Raw genomic sequence first — 22,504 nt, forward strand, 5'->3', positions numbered from 1 at the left:
AGCCGCTACCCCTGAAGGAGATAGCTGAGTTAGCCAGAGTATATGAGAGGGTGGACATCCAGGCTGCCCACATAGAGAACCCAAAGAAGACGGACTCCATAGCAGCGATCACCAGTAGCCAGCCAAACCGCCGACCCGGCAATGCATACAGACCAGACCAATGGAACTCCACGAGACGAGTACCACCAGAAAGGCAATGCTACCGCTCCGGCTTTGAATTTCCACACAAAGGACAAAGTCCCGCAATAGGCCAAATGTCCATGAGTTGTGGCCAAGAAAAACACTTCCAGAGCATGTCCCGGGAGAAAACAACCCTACTATCAGCATATCGGCCACCAAATCCACAAACGTCAGTGAGACGTTTTGAACTGCCGAGACCTTTCAACCCACGACCGTACCCTGAGTGGGAGACCACCAAGAACAACAACCCCAGAACGATGGCCAACCCCGGGTTCATTAGAGCAGTAGAAAATCTACAAGTAGAACCGGCTAACGAAATCTACACTAGCCAAGAACAAATTTACCACATGCAATTTTACCCTGATGAAGAACCCAGAAGAGGGAACGCCACCAGGGACCCATATGAGAACCCACCCCTCGAGGAACAACCACCTGAACGGAACAATACGCAGAGTACGATTGATACAGCAGAGAGTACATCTGCCTCATCTCTGACTCCTCAGACGACAGCACGGCACCCCGGGTGACAGTAGGGGGAAATGACACCCCGTTCCTGGTAGATATAGGTGCCACCGTCAACATCATGAATCATCAAACATACAAAACCTTGGCCGACAAGTTCCTGCTACAACCATCAAAAGGCCACATATTCCAATGGGGCGCAACACAACCATTGACCTCCAAAGGACAGTTCATATTTGATCTGATACATAGAGGGAAAAGAGTCCAGACAGCGATATGTCATCCACAGCCCGGCGACAGGAAGATGTCTCCTCAGCCACAAAACAGCCGTGGCGTTACTCCTCATTGATATCCACTATGACCAGTCGGAAGCGATTCAAGGGCTCCCGCCCAACTCCCAATACATACGGCCCATCAGTCTGAAGCCGTTAGACATCGAGACACTAAAAACCGCTTACCCTGGCTTGTTCTAAGGGGTTGGCATGCTGAAGGATAATGTACTCAAACTGCACATTGACCTGTCCGTACGACCAGTGCCACAACATCCCAGAAGGATAGGGTTTCCCCTACAAGCCAAAGTCACCCACGAACTGCAAATGCTACTAAAAAATGACATCATAGAGAGAGCAGCGGGACCCACACCATGGGTGTCCCCACTAGTAGTGGTCCCCAAAGCAGACGGACGCCTTCGCCTCTGCGTCGATATGAGGATCCCCAATACAGCCATCCAACGAAAAAGACACCCGGGAAATATGTTGATAAGACTTAACCAAGCCACAAAGTTCTCAAAGTTAGACCTCAACCAAGGCTACCACCAGCTAGTCATCAATCCCGAATCAAGACCCATCACAACCTTTGCTACTCGCGTCGGTCTGTTCCACTACAAACGGCTGAACTTCGGCATTGCATCCGCCGCTCGAGATCTTTCAGGAAACAATTTGCAGGTTAATCAGCCAAGTCACCAACGCATTCAATTACAGTGACAACATCCTCGTCTTCGGAGTCTTCCAAGACCAACACGACGAGGCCCTACACCAAGTCTGTCGCATCCTCCAAGACTCCGGACTTACACTTAACAGCCAGAAATGTGAGATCAATACTCACACCCTATGTATCTTCGGCCACATTTTCTCGAACCAGGGCATCAAAGCTGACCCGGACAAGATCAGTGCCATAACAAACCTGTCCTGCCCGAGGGACGTCTCTGAACTCCGCTCATTTCTGGGAATGGTAGGGTACTGCGCCCACTACCTTCCCCTATACGCCACGCTCACATGCCTGCTAAGACAACTGCTGAAAAAGGATCAACCCTTCATGTGGACTGAAAAGTGCCAACAAGCATTCTCGTCCATAAAACAGAAACTGCCAACCAACCGCCAACTGGCATACTTCAACCCTCAATGGCGCACCAAAATCACTGTAGATGCCAGTCCGGTAGGGCTAGGGGCAATACTTGCCCAAACCGACCCGCAGCACGACACCACAACCCACATCGTATCATATGCCAGTCACGCACTGACCACCACCGAACAAGCCTACAGAGCGCGAGAGTCTAGCTGCCGTGTGGCCGTGCGAAAAAGTTCACCATTTCATCATTGACACGCCTTCATGCTAATAACAGACCACCAGGCCCTGCTAGCTCTCTTTGGCAACCCGAAAATAAAGATGCCGCCACACATCGAACGATGAGGCATTCGCCTCCAGGAATTCGACTATACCATCATTCATAAACCTGGAGGCGACGCCAAACCCGCAGACTATCTGTCATGCCACCCGGACGGGGCGTCCGACACCATGATGCAAGGAGAAGCTGAAGAGTATGCGGCGTACTTGTCACTGAACGCCCTTCCCCCAGCGATCAACTGTTCACGGAAAGGAGCAGAGCAGACCCCACCATCAGAGCAGCAGTACACCTCACAAACACAAATAAGTGGCGACAGACTACCAACGAACACTTTGAGCCAGGAGGTGGGGGGAAGTAGACAGAAGAGACCTAGCGAGAATGGAGAAAATACACAATGAACTAGCCACAACAAGCCAAGGCACCTTACTCAGAGGAAACCGCCTTGTAGCACCCAAGAGCCTGAGGAAACCCATGGTCATGATTGCACACCATGAAAAAGATATTACGGAACCAGGTGTGGTTTCCCCACATGGACACTATCGTGGACGAAATACTGAGACATTGCAGCCCATGCCAAATAAATGCAGCCAGCCCACCGCCATGCCCAGTGCAGATAGTTCCACTCCCGGAAGGACCATGGCAGCACGTGGCACTTGACTTTTACGGCCCACTGGAAGAGGGAGGCCACCTCTTGGTAGCCATTGATGAGTACTCCCGATTCCCACTGGTGAAACATGTGCAATCCACAGCCTTCCATCACGTCGTGGGCACGGTAGACGAACTGTTCAGTGAATGGGGCATTCCAAACACAGTGAAAACTGTTAACGGATCCCTGTTCCAGAGCCAGGAATTCAAGAAATACACGGCGCACCTAAGGTTCCACCACCAAAGACTCACCCCACTATGGCCATAGGCCAATGGAATGGTGGAACGCTTCATGGTGAATATCAAGCGCACGCGCCAGAAAGCGGCAACAGACCAAGCCTCGATGCCCCAGGCCATCTCACAGATTCTAGGAAGCTATCGACACACCCCACATGAGGCGACCGTCTGCACCCCGGCTGAACTCATGATCAAGTTCAAATCACGATCCCGGCTTCCCCAACTCGAGGAATATACGCCCGAGGAAGATGAGGAAATAAGAAAGCGAGAAGCAGAGAAAAGACAAAAGGCCAAGGAATGGACTAACGGGAAATGGAAAGACGGGGCTACTCCGGCAGGCCCTGCGCCGGAAAACGGACTCGACACATCGGCCCAAGCCGATGATAGTGACTGAAGTAAAAGGGCCCATGATCACCGCTCAAGGCGAGATAACCAGAACGCATCCTTTTTCTGTAGGATGTTCCAGGAAGATCCAACTGAGGACATGCCCCTAGAGGAGGAGGAGCCCGAGGACCAGAAGGCTCCCCAGATCCACCTGAGGCGCCCACGTTAACAGACAGGGACGACGACGCAAGTGACCAGACCAAACGGCCCAGCAGAACAGCCAGAAGACCCGCCCGTCTCATTGAAGAAATGTAGACCACTGACTTACTCGATAAGTAAGGGGGGAAGTGTTGTGAAGGGAACAGGGCACACAGCCTCTTGAAGGGAAAACGAAAGCAGGAGAGGGACAGGGGGAGGTGCGGGAAAGGGAGAAACGGCAGTTGGCAGATGAATAAAGGAGAGTTCAGATGCACGTTGAGTCTGCGTCCTTATTTGGGCCTAGCACGCCCACAACAGCAGGTCGGACGTACCTGTTACATGTGTGCCGATATAAACGTCTTTATGTTGTTTGTAGTTGTTGAGTGCAAAACATTCAGAGCATGGTTGTTGATAAAAGATGGTTAGGGTCTGAAATGAAAGAATAAAGTATTGTTCAAGTACTTAATGGAAATATCCAGAAGGAATTTAGTGGTCAATAGAAAAAGTGGCCAAGTACAACAAAACAACCTGTGCCTGTAGTGGACAGCGATTTACCTAAAAAACAGCATTTTAGCAACTTTTTTGCCCCAGGATGAAAAATAGCCATGATCAAAAATACAAAAGAATAACTACCAAAATCCAAGATGTCTGGCTGTCTTTATATCACTTGTTCTTGCCCGCCATGGGAATGGACCCAGAAAGCAGGGCATAGTGGGAAAGGACACAGACCTAAGCTCCCAGAGCCAATGGAATTTGAAAGAAAGGGGAAGGGAGTGCTCTGTGCTTTACTAATTAGGACACAAGCAGAGGGGGGATAAGAAAAGCAGGATTGTTGAAGGAGAGAGAGTTGCTGGGGCTCATTACAAGATTTCCGGTCTGGAAATAAGGTGCTTGTAATAACGTATTCCGGCACCTTTCCAGACCGGCAAACTACAAGTCTCCTGGAAGCGGACGTGATCACACAATTGCTGCAATCAACGGCACCATGGGAATGGGGATTTACTGGTGTCTCTGCCACCCATAATTTTCCAGTAATACTGGGATATCGGGCAGTGTAGACAGTATGGTAGTTCCCCGGGATACCGGGGACTTGTAATGAGCTCCACTATCTGGAGCAGGCGTAGAAAGCAGTGAACTGCAGTGTGGGAGATGGAGGCAGTCTCTCACTTCCCATACCTGGGTGCCGCGCATGGAGGTGGATGATGAAGAAGCCCCAGAGAAGTTTTAGAAATAGGCTGAGCCGAGCATTAAGAAGTTTGAAACGGCCTTGAGAGCTTGAAAGCTGACTAGAGCCCAAGAAAAGCAATGAGCTTGTAAGGGAGCTGAGTGGGTTAAGCGCTCGCTGAGAGATCACATGTTTGAATCCCAGCAAGGCTAGCTCAGCCCTTCATCCTTGTAAGGTTGCTAAATGAGTTCCAAGTTCAGTTGGGTAATATGTTTTAGCAAGCACTCAGAGGCACAGAAGGGCACTGATAAGCGTGTGAAATTGCTAAGCGCTAAGATGCCTAGACCTGAGAGGGGTATTGAGATGATCAGTGCAGGGAATGTGCCGCAACAGGGCACAGGGTGGAGCGCGTTAGAACAGGATAAACCCAGCAAGATCTGTCGTAAAGACTAGTTATTAAATGCATGCAACCTACGTTTCAACAAACATTAGACTTGGCATGGACCAATGAATACAGAAACAGCCAAAGCCTCACATACTTGTTGTAACTGTCTTTCGCATCCGTGTGCGTGAAAATATATGTATGCCCCTCCTCAGGCCCCAACGTGCTGTAACACCAAAGTGAGGGAGACAGAGCCAGAGAAACTGGATGCTAATCCTTTATTTCACTTTCACTTTCTGCCTAATGCAGCAGACTTTCTTCATGCATGTGCGAGCATGTGCGAGAATGCGCGAGCCTCATTGGCTGTGTTCGAGGGCCTCTTGTCACAGCAGGTTAACTGTGTCTGTGCTGGACACGACATCTCCCCCTCTCGGGCAAAACAAAATGCAATTACTCACAGTTGGCCTCATATTTCCTCAAAGCGTCTCTCAGGCCTTGTAATGCATTGCCTTGGTCTCGTCGACCTCTCCACAGGCTGCCCATTCTCTGTCGCTGCCACCTCATCATTCTCAGACCTTTCTCGATGATCTTCCTCAACCGTCTACTTGTCCTTGAGTTCCTTCTCTTCCTCTCGGTAGAGCCTGAACAGTGACACATTGCGTGTGATCACCCTGCCCGGGAAGCGGGCTGTCACCATAGGTCCCTTGATTTGCCTGATGACTAGGTGACCAGGATCGAATCTTGGCTCTGATTTCCGTTCTTGCTTTCGACACACCTTGTTCCATGGGGTGAATTTCAGTAGTCCTGAAGCATGCTGCACATCGCTTGGTTTAGCGTCATTGGACTCGGCTCATTTTGTTGCAATACTTTCTTTCAACTCCCCATACATTTCTCGATCATTCCGTTAGCTTGCGGCCACAGCAGCGTGATTCTCCGGTGGCATATGCCCATGTGACTCATGAATCGAGCAAACTCCAGACTGCTAAATGGAGGTGCATTGTCTGATTTCAGAGTATTGGGAATGCCCCACGCGGAGAACATAATGTCTAACTCTGGGATTACGGTGCTGGCTGACGTAGACGAGATCTGTACAAGGGTGAACTGGAAGAATGTGTCCATTAGCACCATCCAGTACTTTCCCACGCCAAACGGTCCAAAAAAGTCAACCACAACATGGGTTCATGGAGCTTCTGACAGTTCAGACATTCTGAATGGTTCTGGATTGCTGGGCTTTGATGTGCACTGGCATAAATGGCATTTCTTTACAGTGTTTTCTACCATTGCGTAGATCCCTGGAAGCCACAGGGTCACTTATCTGACGTTTATGTGGTTATATAGTGTGATTGTTCGTCTAGCTTTATCTGGTGGTACCCTTTGTATAGATTAAGTTTCGTGAATACCTTAGCTCCATTGAGCATGCTAATCATGTCGTCCAGATGCACGCCAGGATGTTTCTCTCGTTGAATCGCTTTGATGGCCTGGCGCATGTCTACACACAGGCTGAAAGACCTTCAGTTCGGACGGTTCCATTTCTGGCAAATTCTGATATGCACATGATATTCAGTGTGGCCCCCGTGTCAATGACAAACTTGGCAGGGTGTTGACTCTTTAATGTCGATATCTCCTTCTGGAACAGTCACCATGTCAGTCATCATATATGCATACTCAGGGTGACTTCTCTCTTGCTCTGGCAGAAATGACGGTGAGCATCCAGTGATCAGCCGAACGTGGCTGACCAGGTCTCTTCTCGCGTAGGTATTTCCTCTGAGGACCTTGGGCACGTGGGTTGTAGTTTGGTCGAGTCCCGTTTGGATCGCCTCAGTGTGTCCTGTTTGGCGGCACATTGCACACTCGCGCCATATGATTTTCCAGCCCGCAGAAGGTGCACTTCTGTCTAAAAGCAGGGCATTGGGTTCATTCCTCGTGGGGAAATGGCAGGCACACCTGTAACACTCTCCGGCAGTATCATACCTTCTCGTGGGGCATTACCCCCGTTGTTGCCTCTCCATTTTTGACTGATATAGTGCACTTGCTCTTTCACCTGTCCCTTGCTGATTTCCACCTGCGTGGCTTGCAAGTCTGCTCTTGCTTCCGTCCGTGCCATTTGTAGAATGGTGGCAAGGAGAAAAGGTTCCCAGAGTAATTTCTTCCTGAAGGTGGATGATAAACACCCTCTGATAATCCTTGACCTGATGGCTTCATCATTCGAGAATTTATGAAAGTTACAATGAGCCACCAACGGACGCAATTGAGTTGCAGATGCGTCCATGGAATCACTAGTCATTTTACAGGCTGTGTTGAAAGTGTGCCTTTCATGGTCTATGTTGCACTGAGGGTCGAAGTATGTACATAGCACCTCCTTGAGCCCCTCGTACGTTTTGACTTCTTCAGGGAGGAACGTAGGGATGAGGTCTTCAACGTCGTCACCAACCAGGTTGATAAGTAATCTCCTAGCAACCTTGTCTGAGCCTTTTCTTCATAGGCAGCCATGTAATTCTCGAATCTCTATAACCGTCACTCCCATCTCTGTTGCAGGGCTTGTTGATCACCCATGTCAACAGGGCCTGGTCGATGAAATACAGCTGCACTGGGCCCTTCATCATCAGATGCATCACTTGTTCCCCTCTGACTATCTCTCTCCTCATTCATGGACATCTTGCTGCAGTCGGGCACCCTCAGTTGTGCACGTTGTTGAAAGACTCAAAGATGCTCAACAACTGTTGTATTTTCTCTCTTTTTTTTCTCTATTTGAGGAGGCGCTCCTCAGGCCCCCAATGCGCTGCAGTGCCAAAATGAGGGACACAGAGCCAGGGAAACGGGATGCTAATCTTTTATTTCACTTTCTGCCTAACGCGGCAGACTTCCTTTGCATATGACGAGTATGCGCGAGCCTCATTGGCTGTGTTCGTTGTGACAAAAGCCTCTTGTTGTGCTGTGTTAACTGTGTCCGTTCTGGACACTGTCCAGACTAGACTATGTCCTGCAATGTAGAGACATTTTTTTCTTAGGATGAGTAATGTGACCAATTAAAACTGTAGACCCCCAACTTCCCTTATTTGCTCAAAAGGATTTTTTACTGGATCACAATAAGACATGTTTCAAAATTAAAATTCTGGACATACTTATGTTCCATAATGCTCTATGCTTTTATGCATATCTCTGGGATTGGGTTCTATGAAGACATACTGTATTGCGTGACATAGCCTGGGGCCACGCCCCCCGGCCCGCCCTCTCCTCCAAGAAGGAGAGGGTTCCCCCAATAGATTTTTCCCATTTCCAGCACTGGAGATGATGAAAAACAGCCTAGTGCATACAGAGAAACCTGAAAGAGAAACATCTGAAAAACTGGAAAGTATATGAACCTTAGAAGGATTCCGAATTGTGAAAGACTTCGACAGATATTACAGCTAAATATAAATATAATATAAAGCTAATTAGAAACAGGCAACATCGAGAAAGGTGAAAAGTCCAACTCTGAAAGATTGAGTAAACCAGGCATAGCGATTATAAATATAACTATATGCTGGACACTTTGAACAAATAATATAGAAGAAACCTTTTCGACAGAAACAATGTCCTTCTATTGTTAACGCCCAATGGAGAGAGTCAATTAGTTTGGCTACTCGGGAGAATTGCTGTGTGATACGCCAACACGGACCTGGGCCGTGGATACCTGTTCAAATCGCGAGTACCAATGCAGAGCTCTCAGGGGGAGCCTGTCGGTGGCAGCGTCAGTAATGGCGCCCGAGCACTGGATTGCAACAGGGCGAGCATTTGTGGTTGCATCATGGACTTGCAGAAGGCTAGTAGTGAGGGGGCGAGGTTGATGAACTTGGAGAAAATCCATCAGTACGAACGTCACAGGAAATTCCGCACATATTTACAAGATTAGGGTTTAGACTAGTCGGGTTTTGTTTCGCTTACAAAAGGTGTAAGTATTTAGCAGTAGACAGGAAGGGACGGCTGATGGGGAAACAGGGAACTAGTGACAGGCAGAGTGTGACTGTGACATGAGGCCATTTTCTTGCAGGATGGTGTGCATATATGAACGTTGCCATGTACGCAGGACAGGACATAGACTGTCGTGGCTGGAAGATGAAAGTTGGCTGATGAGCAGGAGGACGAGACTATGGGTTTCACAGTTACGTATTGCTGCCTTTTCACTCGAAGTGGCCTTTCCCAGGGTTGGGCAGGTGCTGGGGTGGGGGCATTGGTTGTGCACGTTTTGGAGAAGTATTTTAATGCAACAGATTTGCACTGTACATTGAAACGACTCAATCTGTTTTTTCTATGTTCATGTGTATGTTTCTCTTTTTAGCTGCTACTAGAATTGAGTGCCTGATTGATTCCTTGGCCTTCCTCTGGCATTAATCACGTTTGATCAGCTGCTTACAAAATTAACCTCCTTTGCAGGACGCAAATATCCATTTCAGCCCCAGAGTCCCACGTCCACGTTTTCTATTAAGAATGCGCAGGAAAAATGCAGATATCTATTTTCCTTATTCTCACAGGAACTGTTGTTCTACAGGAATGTTGCATCGGGCTCTTGCCTGTACACAGCCAGTTGGAAATCTGCAAAGAAGGTGAACAGACAAGGTTGTCTACATGTAAAAACAAAGCTCTCTCCCAAGCAATAGGAAGCCCACCCTCTTGTAGGCGGTGAAGGGAGTTGTATAACTCCCCATCCTTATATGTGGGGGAAGCGAGCCATCAGTTAGTCAGCCGCTACCAGGTGTTCCTCTCACAGGGTGGGCAAAGGGGATCCTGCCAGCCCGCTGCCCCGAGGGATGTGGTAGCACTCCTTCAGGATGACGCTGTGGGAAGCGTTGCTATGGGAAACCCTGCTGTCACCAAAGTCCAGGACCTGGAGTAAATGGCATGTGACTCTGACAATGCTGAATTCTGCGAATGCGCGGCGTTTGCGGGTCACAAGGAAATTGAAGCCCAATGCTGACCTGATAGAGAGTGATCAAGTGTAGAGGGCTTACATTTCGCTACAGCACTTGCTGCACAGCAGGTTTGCCCGCCAGAGGTGTTTCTAGGTCTGGAAAAGATCTCGGGCTACCCTAAATTTGGGACTGTCGGCACTGGGGGCTAGCTAGCCTTTTTGGTTGTAACCCCTGACCTTCTATCCGGGGCTACAACCAATTGATCCAGGGCTATAGTCCCCTCAGCCCCATCAGCAATGCCTCTGGTGCCCACTGTATGCCACTGTGCAGCTCAGGGCTTGCACAAGGCAGGGCCAGGAAGGATAAACCGCTGCAGGCTTTGTGATTGGAGCGGCCTCAAGGGGAGCCCTATTTTCTCCTCCTTGTCCGTGTTATATCCAAGACCAGGTCATTCAATTTACCACAGGGAATCAGGATCGCCTACACACAAGCAAAGTCCATTCATTAAAACTTACCTCTGAATACATACATGTTTTAGGGTGCACAGTACAGGGGTGCACCACTGATGTCATCAGGCTGGCGTCCATTCCCTCTGTCATTAGCACCTCTTAACCACCATCAACAGTGGTATGGCAGGGTGCATACAAGCCACAAAAAGGAGCATGACTGTAGCTCCCATAAGACCCCTTTCTCTGCTATGCCCTGCCCACAGAGATCACCCCCCTGCCACCTGGACTCTCATCAGCTTGCTTTTTTCATGATCTCTGGCCTTATTCCTGTCCCATCCCAAATCCCCAGTTTTCAGCAGGACTACTGCCCAGAAGAGTTATTTCTAAGGAATTACTAATTGCCGCCACGTGGATTGGGGGGCAGAAATTAACAGTGGTGTGTCCGTGTGATCAGGAGTTATATTTGGGGAGCAGGACATTTACAGTTGCTGATAACATTAACAAAGTTTGTACTACAACACAATGTTTTATATATATATATATATATATTACACGGCCTGCGATGGCATCCGTGTAGATATGGTTAAGTTGCTCATCTCATAGGAAGAGCACTTTTTGGGCAGCTTATAACTTTGCTCCCCCTGGACGAATCCTTACCAAACCTTGCAAAAAAAGTATATGGCCCGCTCTGAATCTTTTTGGCGAGCTTGGTGAGGTTTCGGCAAGGGGCGGCTGGCGGGGGGCAAAGTTATAAGGGGAGTCTCAAAAAATGTTTTTTTCCATAGACATAATGGAAAAAATTTTGCTCACGCCTACAGCCCAAATAGCTGGACGGATTTTCACCAAATTTGCACCAGGAGCACCGGCTTTCGTAAATTTGGTGTATATCCGTCCAGTACATTTTTTTTAAATGACCAAAAAGTAGGTCCAAAAAATTAGTGATATCTGGCTCTGCTTCGCGCACCCATTTCCCTGTTCGGACAGCATCCGATTGGCCCAGAAGGCGACTTGATGTCCGCCGACATTGGGCGCACCCCCTGATTGGATGGCGAAAAGCGTGAGGTGCGTCAGATTTTTGGAAATGGCCGCCATGTGGGATTTGCAGACATTCCGGCGGTGTCCGCAGACACAGAGGTAGAAAAATATCAAAAAACACAACATTGCACTTGTCAAACTTATAAAAAAATCTCTGGGGAAGGAAGGGGTGATGAGGATGGGATTGTATATGGCCATAAGAAGCCGAAAAACAGGTGTTTCTCACCACGAAAGTCCACAAACAGTTCAGATGTTCGGGGACAGCCCTGTGATGTTCGCAAACACTTCAGAAGTTCGGGGACATCTGTGCCTATTTCTGCATTACTTGGATGGCTTATAACTTTTGCGCCACTCAATGAAACTGCATGACATTTTGGAATTGTATTCTAGACTTGATTCTGAATGGTTCTGGAAAGTGTGGAGCTGTTTTGTCAAGAGGGAACACAATTAGAGGGGGGTCCCAAAATATTGTAAAGGCTTATAAATGAGGTGCCATTGGATGAATCTGCAAAAAAAATTAGCAAAACAATTGTAAATCTAGATTTAAATGTTTTTCTAAAGTTTGGTGTGATTCTCTCAAGAGGGGGCTAAATTAGAAGGGGGGGTCTCAACATTTTTAGATGGCTTATAACTTTGTTGCCATTTGACAATGTGTACAAAAGTTTTCAGAAAGATTATAGACCCAACCTTCAATGATTTTGTAAAGACTGAATGGATTTCGTCAAGTGGGGGCTAAATTATATGACTATTGTATGAACATACATTTTGACACTTTGGAAAAAATAAAACCTGGACGGATTTCAAGCAAACCCGTGTAAGGAGCATTGGCAAGGACCTTAAAGCATGGTTTTGCAAATGTGCACGTGTTTTATTTTTTGAAATTTGTCATAATGTAGGTACAAAAAAGTGTAATATACATTTGGTGACTGAGGTATAGCCTGTGGCTATGGGCAGTGGCCAGATTGTCTGGATGATGGTATAAGGTTTTGACCCAGACAATCTGGCTACTGGCCATGACCGCGACGGATGGAAAATGGTATTAAAGTGGCCATGTCCATCTGGGACCGGCTATGTGGTAAAGTTATTCGAAAGTAGGATAGGTTTGAAAGGGAAAGATATTTGCTCGTGGTAATATGTCATAGGGTTCTGACTTCGTCTACTGCGGGCTGCCGTGGAAATGGAAGAGGGGCTCTGTACGGACCCCACCTTCTCTTTCCATGCTGGTCATCCTGGAAATGGATTTTCCTTCCTACAGCGGGACGCCGCCGCTGTAGGAAGAAAAATCTATTTTTCGCGTTTTGGGAACCAGGGGTGCTAATGGTCTTTATCCCCCATTGCAAGTGCTGTAATGGAGGATAAGGGTCCGGAGCCCTCCATTATTTATTTATTTATTCATAGCACACCGAAGCCAGCAGGCATCAGGACTCACACAGACACACTTCGCTTGGGCCGATAACTTGGGCTGCCGGGCGTCACATTATTCACATTAACATAACACAAAATGTTAATGGAAATGTTGGAAAAATGTATTGAGTCTATGTACTTTACTGAGAAACGCAAAGTAGATGGAGTCTATAAGATTTTTTTTTTTGTTCTATTTTTTTACTGTGAAAGGTGGTTCCTAAAGGAACCTTTCTTTTGTTGTTTTAGAGGTGAGGAGGGAAATGAGGGAAGAGGCACCCAGCACCAATATGAAGGTGGACAGGGGAAGATGTTGGGTGTGTGTTACTTCTAAGGTAGTGGGCAGTGTTTCCTCATGCTCCTTCATTACAGCTTCAAACGCACATCGGAATTGCTTACCCCTGCGGGGTGGTGTGTTGCAGTATATACAGAGGACTGTTGTCTTCCAAATATATGGATCTAACGCCTCTTTTATTGCTTGCAAGGTAGCTGGTAGGATTTTGTGTCCCACAGAAGTAGGCTGTGTTGTTACAGTATTGGTTGAGGAAGATGATGTGGAGGAAGATAGCCTACTACTTGCTAAGAAAGGAACAATCTTTCTGCGTACATTGCAGTAATTGCATTTGGTGTGGCGGCGCATGGAGGTGGTCCTGTAGGAGTAATGTCCAGGTAGTCCACAACTGAGTACAAAGTTGTACTCGGTGCATTTCACTTTTGTAGCTTTAGCCAGGGGAGTTGCTAGGTCTGGAAAAGACCCGGGGCTACGCTGATGTCGGAACTGTTGGGACTGGGGGCTAGCTAGTCTTTTGGCTGCAGCTCCTGAGATTCTATCCGGGGCTACAACCAAAAGATCAGGGGCTATAGCCCCCTTAGCCCCCCCCTAGCAACGCCCCTGGCTTTAGCCTTTGATACATTCCCAACAGTTGTAAAGAACTGCCACATCCATGATTCTCTCTGGGAGGTAGAGGTAGGCACTTCCTCTCCCTCATCTTCTTGGTCCTCTTCATTGTCTTTGAAAATACAGTGCTTTTTTTGTTGTGTGGGTCCTCCAGGTGGTGGTGGTGGTGGCTCTTGGGGATGAGAGATGGCAATAGCTGATGCCATTTTTAGGATAAATAGCAGTTCTGCTGCTATTCTTCCAAGTATGTGCTTTGCACTAGATTGTTGATGGATAATGAGTAAGAATAGGTGTAGGAGCTGTGCAAGGGTACAGTTTGAGCTTGAAAATTCCTTGATTAGTAGAAAATGCAGTTCCGAACTGTCCTCGAAGCAAGGACCGAAACGTGAAGTGCAAACGCGTTCATGGACACGTCATCATGCCACGCGCAAGCGCATGATCACATGGCACAATGAAGTCAGATGTTCGCGGACGTCGAGTGAAGCAAAAACAGTGGAAAAAGTATAGAAGTGTCAAAAATGATGCTAGAAGGTGGGAAATGGGAGAGTTTTAAGGTGAAACGTTGTAAATTGGATAAAAACGTTGCTATTTTGGGGTAAGTCTGATATTAGTAAGTTGTAGGAAAATAGCATGCACTGGTAAAAGCCCATGGAATTCTCTGGGAAAAAAAGAGACGTTATGGTTAAGTTGCACCAATACAAACCTATAAAATTCAATGCAAAAACTTTGTTAAAGGGACTTTATGGTTAAGTTATACTAATAAAAACCTATGAAATTCATTGAAAAAACTTTGTTAAAGGGACATTTTGGTTAAATTGTACTAATAAAAACCTATAAAGTTCACTCAAAACCTTTGTTAAAGGAACGTTATGGTTAAGTTGCACTAGCGAAAACCTATGAAATTCAATGAAAAAACAATGTTAAAGGGACGTTATGGTTAAATTGTACTAATAAAAACCTATGAAATTCAATGAAAAAACTTTGTTAAAGGGACATTATGGTTACAAGTAAAACCGAAAACCCATAGAAATTCACCAGTTATTGTAGGCTAAGCAACCATAATTCGCGCCACCACGTGCACTGCTAAGACTAACACCCAGGACATCAAAGTTGACATCACAAATGTCACTGATGACATCACTGATGACATCACATATCTGGCCCACTGTTTTTTGTTCACTGACATATGTAGGCCAGGTGGTTTTGTTGGTTTTGTGCGATCGGACCAAAAAAAAAGGTCAGACCATACAAAACAACCGAAAAATGCTATCACCAAAAGTTCGAACCTTTACTTTGGGGGCTGCGGGGGTGTCCCCCGCAACACCCCGCTATCTATACTGTGTGGTATAGTGAGCGGGGTGTTGCGGGGGACACCCCCGCAGCAAACCAGCAAAAAAATAAATAAAAAGGAAAATAAAACAGGGTTGCAGGGGTATCCCCTGCAACACCCTGCTCACTATACTGTGTGGCATAGTGAGCGGGGGCTCCGGGGGACACCCCTGCAGCCCCCGTAGTATGAAAGTGTGTTCGCATGAGAAAGGTGCAAACTTTTGGTAGTTCGCACCTTTCTCATGCAAACATTCCGGTCGCGTCAAAATCAGCCGCGGTCGGATCACTTAGAATCGGTTTTATTCACTCACAGTCTGAATATTAAAGTTCAAAAGGTGCTGCATATCTAGACGTTAACCTTGTTGTATGTTCTTAAAGTACTTTCCTTAGGGTTTGGTCTCAGCTCATGGTGCACGTACATGGGGCAATAGGCAAGACTCAAACACACAATTCATTTGTATACATGAAGATAAGCTTTAATGCTATTTTTTTTTTGTTTATACTTTATTAACCCAAAGGGTTTTAAAAAGATTTTGTTGCTTTGACTTTCCAATTTCTTTGTCTACTTTTCTTTATCAGTCAATGTTAGAATCAATTCCAGTATTTTCGCTGTGGCTGTTACCCAATTTGTTTTTCCACCTCCAATTAGTCTTGACCACCAAACCTCCTCATCGAAAATATGGGCTGTGGCTAGGATGGATTTCAAGTAGGGTTTCCTGATATTTTCTACTCCTGGACATGATAGGAGGAGATGCCTCGTTGTTTCAATTTCATTTGGATTTTTGCAGAATCTGCATTTATTCGAGGTTTTCATGCCTCGAATAGCCAGAATTTCATTGGTATGTAGCAGGTTTAGACGTGCTCTTAGGAAGGTGTTTCTCAGCTTCCGATTTGGGTATTTTGCCACAAATGGTTGAAGAACATGGAGTTTATGATTCACATACGGGATGTGCGAAACCAGTTTGTAATGCTATTAACATTTTTTGATGATGCTGTTTCTTTCTTCCTTACTTTAGTTTCCCTGTATGTGCCTCTGATGTGTATGCATTGTGGATCTTCATATGTACTGTTTGTACTAGCACAAGTGTCTAATAAGTCTTGAATTGTTAGCTGTTTATTACTTGTTTAACATTGCACAATCACCCCTGACATCTTGTTACCAACATTATAAACACAACCACTTGTAGGGAATTTTCAGCAAAATACATTTCACATGTTAGTCTTAGCAGTGCACGGTTGTGGCGCAAGTTATGGTTGCTTAGCATACCATAACTGGTGAATTTCTGGGGGTTTTCGGTTTTATATGTAACCATAACGTCCCTTTAACAAAGTTTTTTCATTGCATTTCATAGGTTTGTATTAGTGCAACTTAGTTCAGTCCGTGGAATCACTTCCTGATTTGGTGTCCGCAAATGCCTCTGAGCAAATCAGGTAGCAATGTACCTTTCGCGGACATCGTACAGAGCAGGTGATTGGTCCATTAAGAAACAGCAGGTGAGTCAAAACTTTTGAAAGAATGCCATGTTGGATTCGCAAACTGAGCCCATAGCCCCCGAACATTGTGATAAAAACATATTAAAAAATCTCTGGTGAGGTGAGAGGTGATGAGGATGGAATAGGATATGTCTAGAACTACACCAACATTGGGTGTTTTTTATCTGAGATGTTCGCGAACTTGACAAATGTTCACGGACATCCATGCATATGTGTGCATTACAGGGGCAATGAAGAGGAGTTACTAGACGGCTTATAACTTTGGCGCCGTCCATTTGTCCAACAAAAGTGCACTAAAGTTTGGAATAAAAATATAGACCCAACTTTGAAAGTTATTGTCAAGTCTGGTGCTGTTACGTCAAGAGGATGTAAAACTAGGGGGGGTGGTTCCCAAAATGTTTGGATGGCTTGATACTTTGTTGCTGTTTGAAAAATTCCAACACATGTTTGCACATAGATTATAGACCCACATTTGAATGTTTGAGCAAAGAGTGAAGGGATTTTGTCAAGAGGTGGCAAAATCGGCAGATGCTTGAATGGGAAATAAAATTATTTTTGTGCCTACAGCCCAAAGTGATGTGGACGGAGTTGCAGCAAACTTGTGTGAGGAGCATTGGCAAGGATCTGTGTTTTATTTTTTGAAAAATGTCAAAATGTAGGAACAAAAAATAGTGATATAACTTTGGTGCTCGAGGCATAGCCTGTGGCCATGGCCAGTGGCCTGATTGTCCGAGGATTGGCAATCTGGCTGCTGGCTAAAGCCTGCAGGGCCCGGCTTCATGGTTAAAGTGGGCATTGCCACCAGGGACCGACTAGGTGGTTAAAGTAGGCAGTGGGTCTGGACTTGGCAAGGACTGGTGCAAAAATAAGTGGTATTACTTTGGTGCCTGAGGCGCAACCTGTGGTCATGGACAGTGGCCAGATTGTCCTGGGCGTAGCCTACGGCCATACCCTGGACTATCTGGCAACTATCCATGGCTACGAGGGCCGGCTATGTGGTAAAATTTTTTAAATCAGGATAGGCTTGAATGAGGAAAAACTCTGCTCGCGGCTTCAGCCCAAAGACTGCGCGAAGTGCAACAGAAGGATTGCAAATCTGTCCTGTGTTGTATTTTTTCCAAAGTATCGAAATGTAGGTCCAAAAAATAGTGCTATAACTTTGGTGCCTGGGTAGTAGGTGTGGCCCGTAGGAAGGAAAAATGTCTACTTTGATTTATTTATTGGATTGTGGAAACTGCCCATGGCTGCAAGCCATTGGTCACATCATGGGGCTATATTGGACACTGGACAGGATGCAGGCTAGGTGCAGTGGATAACAAGGGTGGTTTGGCGGGGCCGGGGTCATGGTCGAACCTCATGCCCTAGGCAATTCAGCCATGACTTGCATCCCTAGCATGCGCTGCTAAAAATGGCACACATCAGTATGTTCTGCAAAAAAAGTTTGTTAAAGGAGGTTTATAATCCTTTCACACATGTTAGAAGATGAATTATTAATAACTTATGTGCAGTGCTGTAATATCATGAAACATTTTCACTTATGAAAATCATTCAAATTTAGCGAACAAATGTTGTTAAAGGGAAGTTATGGTTAAGTTGCACTACCTATGAAATTATTTTAAAAATCTTTTTTAAAGGGGTATTATGGTTGCAAGGTAAAACCGAAAAATCTAAGAAATAAACCAGTGATGGTAAGCTATGCAACCATAACTCACACCACTGTCATGCACTGCCAAGACTAACATTCAGGACATCAAAGATATCATCACAAATGGTTGCTGCACTATAGTTAAGGTGAGTATAATGCTCCATAGGAAACCTGAAAATTGAAATGCTAATACATTTTTGACTTGCCTGACAGATTTGGCTGATATTTTGCAAACAAAAAGTTTGTCACGCCACCCCACCCCCACCAAACCCCAGACTCGACATATTGGGATAGAGTTTTAAAAAATGCAGAAGTTATTAAGAAGGTAAAAACATGTTGCTTTCGGGCTACTCCCATTCTTTTTCCCATCGAGAAATAGTCTGAGAACTACTGGACAGAATTGTACCAGGTATGAAACAACTTGGTCATTAAACATTGACACGATTTCCAGGAGGGGTCTGTGGTTATTCCTTCCAGTAGTTGTTAAGATATTTGATGGAGAAGGGGGTGCCCCGTTTCCCAAAATTATAGATATATATGTGTCCCACAATGCATCAGCGTGGGTTTTCAGAAATGAAAAAGCCGGCCTTTTTTTGCTCGATGTGAGAGATAACGCGACTATTTTGGTGTTAGCCGAAAATAAAAAGTGCAAGAAAAGGCATTTGGAGAAGGAAAAAGGATGAAATGGCACCAGGCTAGAGGTGGGGAGCGGAAAAGAGGACACCATGTGAAATTGGGGGGTGGGGTCGGGGGCTGGGGACCAAGTCAAGAGGTTCAATGTTTTCACATAACTGTGGGAATTGCGCGGGCAACCCGCGGGATATTCACGGTTATAATCGAAGACGTGATCGGGAATTGAAGTGAGTCACATGAAACAAAGAGTGATGGGGGCTAATGGGAGAGGACTAGGAAGGAAAAAAAGCACCTGAGGGGTTTGGGGGGACCATGGGAAGAGGAGGGGTGCACTTAGTGAATGCCTGTAAGAGTGGGCAGGAGCTTTTAGTTTTTCAAGTGTTTTCCTATAACCGTGGTTATACCCGAGGATAACCCACATTATGGGTAATTCAATGGCATACCCGAGGGCCTCCTAAGACTTTTAGTCCCAGAAGGTTCATGTTAGGTTTAATTTTCTTCCTTTGACTGTGACCTATAAAGGTGTTGGTCTGGATAGGCGGGTCAGGGCCTTGCCGTTTGTTCTGGCACCATGATGAAGCGTTGTCTGTAAAGGTTGTGTCTGCTACTGGTCTAAACCAAGGTCTGCACAAAGTAGTAGAGGAGTCAGTAGAGGAGTACAGAGGTTGCCCTGGGGCTGAACAGAGTGTACAGCTGGTGACGCCCACCAAAGGTGGGTGAGTTGGGAAGTATGAGAGGGGCCAGGGAGTATGGCTCAGCTTGAGATCCTGCACTTTGTTGTCGTCTTTGCCTCTCCTCATTACTTCCTCTAGTCCTGCACAGAAGTATGGATGGATGGGATTTTTAAAGTGCAAACTTAGTTGGGACGCAATGGAGCTCTGTACATATGGCACAAGGCCACGCGATTACATGTGGGGGGCTGTCAGAGCGAGGCGATGCCTCTTTGTGAAATACACGTGTCTCCCTCAGATTCTGCTTTCCTGTTTAGAGCCCACCTGTCTCTGACCGAACCCACCCTCTATGTCAGATTTACCCTGGGACAGATTCCCACCTCTCTCTGTAAAATGTCTGTTCCTATTAGAATGTGTCAGTCTCTTTCAAGCAGCCTGACTGTCTGAGTCCACCAGTCCCTGTTACACCCTGACTGGGACTGACTCAGCCTGTCTCTGTGATGCCAGACTGTTTTTGGTGGACGTTGCTTGACTTTGTGATACAACATGAGGCTGTCTTCTTGACGACTTCCCTGAATGTATATAAGCTCTCTGGTTGGCGGTGTGCTAATAGCCTGTCTCTGTGGGACTCTGCTTCTCTCTTTAGAACCACCCATGCCTGTCTTTATGTTAGACCCAGCCTGTCACTGTGAACTCTGTTTCCGCCAGACTCTGTTTTTCGCGCCTTGAAACACTTGTGCGATATATAAATAAAATATAATATCAGACACTTCTCCCTGTCAGACTCCAACTTTTTTCTGCTAGGACGATGTACCTGTTTCTGTCAGATACATATGCCTGTCGCTGTGAGACAGCCGGAGTGCCGATGAGAGATCCATTCGGATTCTGAGATGTCCTTCCTGTCGCTGGTGTGACAGTGTGAGGTAGATAATCACACAGCTTTGTATATCCTACATACAGGGCTTTACGTGGGCCGGGGCCTGCTGTGGCTAGGCCCCGGCAGGCTCCGAAATTTCGTTTTGAGGCGGGGCTCTGCCGGGGCCCACTAATCTCCCATGGCAGCTCCGGCCACTACACGAAAAGGCTTTTTTTTCTACAGCCTGAAGCTCTCGCTCTTGTGCGAGAGCTTCAGGCTTCAGAAAAAAATGCCTTTCATCCATAATGGTGGCGCCGCACCTGCGAGGCATCCCTTTAATCAAGGGATGCCCGTGGGCCAGCGCCACCATTATGGAGAAAACGTGAGGCCACTGGAAGCAGAGGCCTTGCTTTCTAAATACTGAAGCTCCCGCGGATTCGCGGGAGTTTCGGTCTTTAGGAAAAGGCCTCAGCTTCCAGCGGCCTCACCCTTTCAGCCTCAATGGTGACGCTGTCCCCAGCTGGCGAGGGGCAGCACCACCATTAAGGCTGAATAGTTGAGGTGCTGTCCCCTGCCAGGCAAGCCTATAAAAAATAAATGCGGAGAGGGTCCTGATCTCTATAAAAGGCTGCCTGGCAGGGGTGCCAGTAGCCCATTGAGCCGAGGCGCGTCAGGGGGTGTGTGGCCTACCGGCCCCTGCTGTTAGGCTGGCCACGCCCCCTCGATGAGCCCCGGCTCGATTTGTAGTGCCACTTAAGGCACTGCCTACATAACATTACATGACATGACATACAACATTATAACATACCATAACATGACATAAGATAACATATGCAGTCTGAGACGACCGAGATAGGCTGAAAAAGAGGGACAGGCTTACAGGAGGGCGAGGGGGGGGGGGCGTGCGGGGGACTGAGGAGGGGGGATACAGAAAACAATGCGGAGAATGATAGAGTGAGATAAAGTTATCAAGAGACGGAGAGACACATAAGGAGGACAATCCATGGGACAGAAGAAGACAGGCAAGGAGGGACTGATTTGCACGACAGAAAGGAACAGAGGGCAGAGGAAGAAACACAAGGAGGGGCACCGAATTCATAGGAGGAGGTAAGGAGTAGACGAATTCGTAGGAGGAGGCAAGGAGCAGAAACACAAGGAGGGGGACCGAATGTGTAGGAGGGGAGGAGCAGTAGACATGAAATGGCTGACAGACAGCAGGATCAGAGAAAGAAGGCAGACAGCCCGATACCCCAGAAGAGACAGACTCACAGGAGGAGAGACTTGGAAGTCGCCCCGACAGCAGCTGGTTTCTTCGCTCACGACTCTTTCTACACTCTCCTCTCAGATCAAGGGTCAAAGTCTGGGACAGGTGATCTCATTAGACAGGTGAGGCGGGGCAGTGCACGGAGATTGGGACGGAATGAATGCACATTATTCAAGGGGCCCGTATAAGTACAGATTTGCTCCAGTGCATGCAGCGGGCGCAGCTTGCCCTGTACCCCTGTGCCCAGGAGGGCATAGCTACACTTATACCACTGGCTAGAGGTTCACTGTGCACTTGACTTTAGGCATTACTAAACCTGTGCTCCTATTTCATGCCATGCTGTCGCCTTCGGTGCTGCTCATGCCCTGCCCTGCCCACCTGCCCAGGGCATGATTTCACCTGACTGAACCTCTACTCCTGTCTTTGAGAATGGCTTCACCTGTACTACTGCCACCATGGCATGGATACATCTATACCTCTGCCCATGGGTTGGCTACACCTATGCTTCTTCCCAGGGGATGGATTTATGTGTATTCTTCTCTCGGACGATGGCTTCACTTTTCATGCTGCTTTGGAGCCTGGATTCTGAGTACTCATATCCTGGATATCGGCCGCATGGCATTACTCCACCTGCCCAGACGGTCATGTCACAGAGCAAGGTTCTGAAACCTTTGTCTTGTGAGATGTTTTGGACTACAACTATCAGCAGCCTTTGCCAGCTAA

The 22,504-nt window shown here is 46.9% G+C and overlaps 1 protein-coding gene across 3 annotated transcripts in view; it reads right to left on the bottom strand.

The window, feature by feature from the left end:
• The window catches only part of TMEM253 (transmembrane protein 253), a 594,226-nt gene extending 572,386 nt beyond the window's left edge, over positions 1 to 21,840 (bottom strand). For all 3 annotated transcript variants that reach the window (XM_069633707.1, XM_069633708.1, XM_069633709.1), the window contains exon 1: positions 21,787 to 21,840. The gene's annotated coding sequence lies outside the window, so the exon portion shown is untranslated. The remainder of the gene's footprint in view (positions 1 to 21,786) is intronic.
• Positions 21,841 to 22,504: the final 664 nt, after the last annotated feature.

Source organism: Ambystoma mexicanum, chromosome 13 (assembly GCF_040938575.1).
Source record: "Ambystoma mexicanum isolate Mex_15411 chromosome 13, UKY_AmexF1_1, whole genome shotgun sequence".
NCBI lineage: Eukaryota > Metazoa > Chordata > Amphibia > Caudata > Ambystomatidae > Ambystoma > Ambystoma mexicanum.